Source organism: Anomaloglossus baeobatrachus, chromosome 6, assembly GCF_048569485.1.
Source record: "Anomaloglossus baeobatrachus isolate aAnoBae1 chromosome 6, aAnoBae1.hap1, whole genome shotgun sequence".
Lineage (NCBI taxonomy): Eukaryota > Metazoa > Chordata > Amphibia > Anura > Aromobatidae > Anomaloglossus > Anomaloglossus baeobatrachus.
This window is the reverse complement of record NC_134358.1, coordinates 524121512-524127511: the sequence shown is the minus strand read 5'-3', so window position 1 is coordinate 524127511 and position 6000 is coordinate 524121512. Positions and strand designations below refer to the sequence as shown.

General features: G+C 41.4%; 1 long non-coding RNA gene across 1 annotated transcript in view; it reads right to left on the bottom strand.

Annotated features, from left to right (window-relative positions):
• Positions 1–1563: 1563 nt before the first annotated feature.
• Positions 1564–6000, bottom strand: part of LOC142244541 (uncharacterized) — a 156677-nt gene continuing 152240 nt past the window's right edge. Inside the window, exon 3 of the long non-coding RNA XR_012724584.1 lies at positions 1564–2135. This is a non-coding gene — a long non-coding RNA (uncharacterized LOC142244541). The remainder of the gene's footprint in view (positions 2136–6000) is intronic.

The following is a 6000-nucleotide window of genomic DNA, read 5'->3' as shown; positions in this document are numbered from 1 at the left end:
CAGAGCTGGTGTTAGGGGGGAGTCAAACTGCGCAATGTCTCAGGGCCCCCCACACTCTTAGGGAACCCAGAAGTTGTATTCTGAGGTTCAGATTGTTTAAGGACCTTTGATGACTTCACAGTCATGTGACCAAAGGTCTTTTAATTGCAGAAGTCTAAAAGAACTAAACAGGAGACAGGCTAATATGCAGAGCTGGCATTATTGGGTGGGGAGAGCAAACTGGGCAATTTAATAGGGTCTATATTTTCCTAGGGGCCCCAGCGTTTGCATCCTGATGATAAGACTGCTTAAGGACCTTTCTGCCACCATGTAATGTGACAAAAGATCTCTTAATTGCATTAGTCTAGGGCTAATGAGGAGTCCGGCTGGTAAATGTGTGCAGTGTGCGGTTAGATAGATAATAGGTGTCAATCTATCCATCTCTTATCTATCCATCTCTTATCTATCCATCTCTTATCTATCTATCTATTATCAACCTATCCTCTAATAGATAGGTAAATAGATAAATAAGAGATAGATAGATAGATAGATAGACATATGTGTTACACACAGGGTTTGGAAAGTCATGCTGATGTTCCAGAATGTGGTATGATCACAGAATTTTTCGATTTAGAAGACACACCCCAAATTTTAGAGAAAAAAAAGGTGGCAAAAAAATGGGGTCTGCCTTATAATCCGGTGGTGTCTAACCGGGGGGTGGCAGTGGTGGTGAAGTGGGGTCACTGGACCAGGGCGATGGTGAGGGCGGTGCGGCAGGTGTCTCAGATGCTGTCCCAGAAACTGCGGGCTTCAAAGAAATGGCGTTCGGAGTCTACACGTGCGTAGATAGAGCTATCGCCTCAATGACAAGCCGAGATCTCATCTGTGCATGCGTCACCTCTGTGTGCCATTCTCTTTAAGTCCGCTGCTGGGAAATCAGTGGGCCGCAGGCGGCACGTGCGCAGATGAGATCTTGAGCCGAGAGCTCCATATGCGCATGCGCCGACTCCGAGGACCATTATTTGAAGCCATCACCGCCAACAGCACATCAGACTGCAGCCCCAGCACAGGCGCCGCAGCACAGCGCCTGCAGCCTCAGCACAGCCGCTGCAGCACCGCACCCGCAGCATTGCCCCTGCCCTCTCCACCACCTCCCGAGAAGCTATATTCGGATTATAACACCCACCCCTCATTTTTCTCCCAATTATTTGGGAGGAAAAGTGTGTCTCATAATCCGAAAAATACGGTACATTTGAATAAATGTTGATTTTTTTGATCAAGAATAAATATGGAATTTTGTTCACGGAAAAAAAAGACATCCGCTGAAAATAAGCCCTAGCCCATTATTTGGAGAAAAAAATAAGATAAGACCCTGTCTTATTTTTGGAGACACACTGTGTCTTTTCGAAATCTAGAATCTTCATGAGTACAACCTTTTTTTCTCCAGCTTCTTGATTTTCTTTTAGTAGAAGTTGTAATTCCATTATTACCTCCCCCCCTAAAGTGTGTCCATTAAATAAACAGTGATTCTATTAAAATTCTTTATCAACGCAATTATTTAGCAAAGTATTTATCATGTGTCATTTATTTGCTAAAACTCTAATTAAGGGGGAAAAAACCCTATGCAACAAATAATTACAACCATGTGTCATTTTTTGGCAACGAGCAATGTGTTGTAGACTCTAAAGTTAAAACATGTGTAACTTTATTAAAAACACAAAAATCCTGACAACATGACTGTGATGTGAAAATGGAATGTTCTGCTATTTTAGAAGAAGTTACATAGTCTGGAATGTAGCAATCTCAAAGCGACCGTTTTAAGTACCAAAAGCCTCATTAAAATGCCTAAAACAATTTTTTTTCTACGTTTTAGTCTTGTTAAAGAAACTTGCCTTTTTGGCAGTTTTTGCAACCTAATAAAAGTTTCAAGATGTAAAATAAAAGAAAACAAACCTGCTTTTGCTGTATGTTTTTTTGGTTACTTTGGTAATTTTTTTTCTTGACTCCACATCAAACAATTACAGTAACACATCATTTCGTTAGATGAAGACAAAGTAGGTGCAGACATGGAAATTGTGTTACTGCAATAACAGTTGTTTCTTAATCAGCTCGATGTGTGATGTTTGGGTTCCTTTTATTTTCTGATGTTGCTAGTTCTGAAATGAAATCGTCAGCAATAAAACAAAAATGTTCTTTGTAAGTTTTGTCTACTTGCCTGAATTCTGTCCAATTTACAGAAGATATTACCGTATGTTATAGGGTTCAGTCTGGCAGGATTACATGTTACATACACGCCTCAACATTAAAATGGCAACATGAAGAAGGAAAAATTGTGGCGTTATGGAATTCACAGGAGCGCTAGACATGTTAATGATATGCAAATGATATAAAAATGGAAACTTTCAAAATATCTTGATTCATACAGTATCGATTAAAGGCCCTGTCACACACAGAGATAAATCTGCGGCAGATCTGTGGTTGCAGTGAAATTGTGGACAATCAGTGCCAGGTTTGTGGCTGTGTACAAATAGAACAATATGTCCATGATTTCACTGCAATCACAGATCTGCCAAAGATTTATCTCTATGTGTGACGGGGCCTTTTGAGCTCTATGCAGAGCAATCTCAGCACTTACACACCCTGGCTGCTACCAGTTGTCTGAGGAATGTTCTGTCATGCTGTATCTTTTGGGCAAATCATCAAAATCCACTGCTGTCAGCTCTCTTTGCAATTGTTGACCAATCACTTTCCAGATTGGGATACAAATTGTCACGGACGGGGATAAAAGCTATATCAACCGTATAGTACAATACAAAGGGAAGCGAAAAGGAATTCCCTATCACTAGGTAAAGGGGGAAGTGGTGACCCCTGACAACAACCTGCAGCTCACTTTCACTGGCCTCACCAACCCTATATAGGTTCCGCACTTGTCGCCAAGCAGGAATACCTCACCCTATTAAAAACCTGATCTGAGCCCTAAGTAAGGATGAAGGGTATGAGCTCTTCATCAACACCACTAATGCTAAGGGAGACAAAAGGAAACAATACAGGGTAAACACAAATGCTACCACCTGAGCCAAGGGGGACAGCAAAAGTCAAACACTTATCTTAGGAGAAGCTACCACTGAAGTGTCTGGAACAACAAGAGGAGATGACTGCTGCAGACCACATCCAGGAGCAACTATAAACTGCACCCAAACCATCCCAGGGTGAGGTTTATAAAGGAAGTCAGAGGCTGGCAACTGAGAGGGAAAACTGACAGTTTCCAAGGGTCATAGAGTCTGCTGCTGAAGAAACAGGGAACTGTCATATAACAACACGTACTACCAATCTGTGGAATTTTCTAACACTTGCTGCCACTGGATTGTCAGCCAACTATGACACCTCCATGACAGGCCATGACATATCTGTGACATAAATTTGGAAAGGCTAGGGGCCATGTTAGGCAGACAAGATGCTCACAGTAGCATGAGCAACATGCAGTCAGAAATGCTTGTGTAGTAAAATGGCTCTTGGGGGACTTTGGAGAGATGGCTGTACTACAAATCAATGTAATGCAGAGCTGTTAGTGTACCTATAATGAAGACTACAAGGGTCTGGCTATTGTATATTGTACTACCTCATACCATAATTCTGAGAGTAGGACCAGTGTGGCATTCCCTTATGCAGGCCTCACCATTGACCTTACACCACAACTCTCAAAGGCTATCATGGTGTAGAGCAAGATGGCCGTAGAGGCTGAAATGTTGGTCTATCCTCTTCAGTGATGAGTCCTGCTTTTGTCTTGAATTCAATTATAGTCAGAGATTGGTCTGGAGACCATATCAGGAAAACCACGAAGAGGGTTTCATCGGGGAAGATCACACCGCTCCTACTTGCTAGATTGTAGTGGGAGGTGGCATAACGTAAGGTAGGCAAACCCTTCTAGTCTTCATTCCAGATATACTAACAACTTGATAGATTGATTTGGTTGTGGAACCAGTGGTGTGGCCGTGTGTGAGGAGGCATTTTGAACAGAAAAAAGCCAGGCTGTATGTTGTTTGTACTATAGTGAGCAGCCTGTATGGCCTCAACGTGCTACCATGGCCTGTAACATCTCCTTACTTGTCTCCTGTCAATCACATCTCTGAAGTCACTGGTCAGCAATTGGAAATGGAGCTACAAGGAGAAGATTTTGATAATTTGTCCAAGTGCATTCAGCGTGGCAGAACATCCCTGACAACCAATAATAATGTCATTGATAGCAGTCAAGGCATGTAAGTTCGGGAATTTCTGCACATAGCTTTCATACTTGATATTGATAATTCAAATTCGGAACTGGAGGAAAAACAGGTTTTGCGCCGCGCTTGAAGACCACGAACATCAGTGTCAAACAAACAATTCTTTTATTTCATTCCTACGCGTTTCGGAGACCCCAACTGCCTCCTTCTTCAGGGAAAGCAACTTTACAGAAACCAAGGAAGAGCCTTTTATAAAGGGATGTACAGAAAAAAAGAGGAAGAGAATCCCTGGCTATGACGTCAGTTCACCATGTGCTACAGAGCAGTGACTCATAGCCACATGGAGTAAAGCCGCGTCATAGTTCCCTTTCAGCAATCATATATGGTACATATTAATACATTTAGTTTAAAAAGAACGTTCATGATAAATAATTAGAAATTCATAAAAACAATCAATTTAGGGTACAAAAAATAAAATAATAATAATAATAATAATAAAAAATTTATTGTTTTGGCTTTACTCCACGTGGCTATGAGTCACTGCTCTGTAGCACATGGTGAACTGACGTCATAGCCAGGGATTCTCTTCCTCTTTTTTTCTGTACATCCCTTTATAAAAGGCTCTTCCTTGGTTTCTGTAAAGTTCCTTACCCTGAAGACGGAGGCAGTTGGGGTCTCCGAAATGCGTAGGAATGAAATAAAAGAATTGTTTGTTTGACACTGATGTTCGTGGTCTTCAAGCGCGGCGCAAAACCTGTTTTTCCTCCAGTTCCGAATTTGATGTTCCACTTGTACAACAGGGCTGCTGCTGGACCGCTTAGGCACTCACTTGTGCCATTAAAGGAGTTGTGACTGGCACAACCCGATCAGGTGAGTGCACCACTTCTTTATGTTTTTCACCCAGTAAATCAGGTAAGACCCTATTGCGCCTTTTCTCTCCTGATTTTAGTTTGATATTGATAATTGATACTCAATTTTGAGGAACCATATGCAGTGAATAATCTCAATGAACGCCTTCATTTGGAAGATATTTCCAGTTTTCCCAAACCTTGCTTTTTGGTTGATATTGTTGACTTTATAGAGGCCTATAATTAAATTTGGGACACAGTGTTGCAAGTTGGAATACTAGCAAGCTTGACGCTCTTGCCACCTGGTCGTGCATGGTTCTTCTTTATGAAACCATACTCTTAAAGATCATTCTATAAAAAGGAAAAAAAATCGAAATTCACCTTGGGCGCCAACCAAATGACAAGAAGCCAAAAAGATAACTACAAATGAAGTGACAGGAGTCAAACCCTTGACCAGGCTATGATCCAAAAAATAATGGTGGTGCACAAAGACTGAATTCCCTCAAAGTAGTTTTAAGTTACAGTATCAAATTGTCGTGAACAGAGTTACCTTTGAATAGGTTTGCATTTACACCCTTAGAATAACTCAACAATGTTAGATGGAAGGAGCTTGTTTTTAAGAATATGGGTAGGTTATCATTAGTAGATTAAAACTCGTCCCTGAGTTAGAGAGTGAAAATTAATTACAATGATATCTCCAAGACATTGCACTCAGAGAGGTGAGGAGATCTTGCTCCCTTATTCCTCTGTAGTACACCCCCAGAACCAGCCAGTATTACTTATTACATTATACAGCAGAACTGGGCAGTGCAGCTATGAATCTTACATCAGGGTGATACAAAATACTTCCACTGTGTCTCTGCAGCTGCATCCGTCTTCCATAGAATATTGTACCCAGCAAGTAACCTGATCAGTGTCAATGTAGGGCAGACCTAAAAGGGTTGTCCATGCAT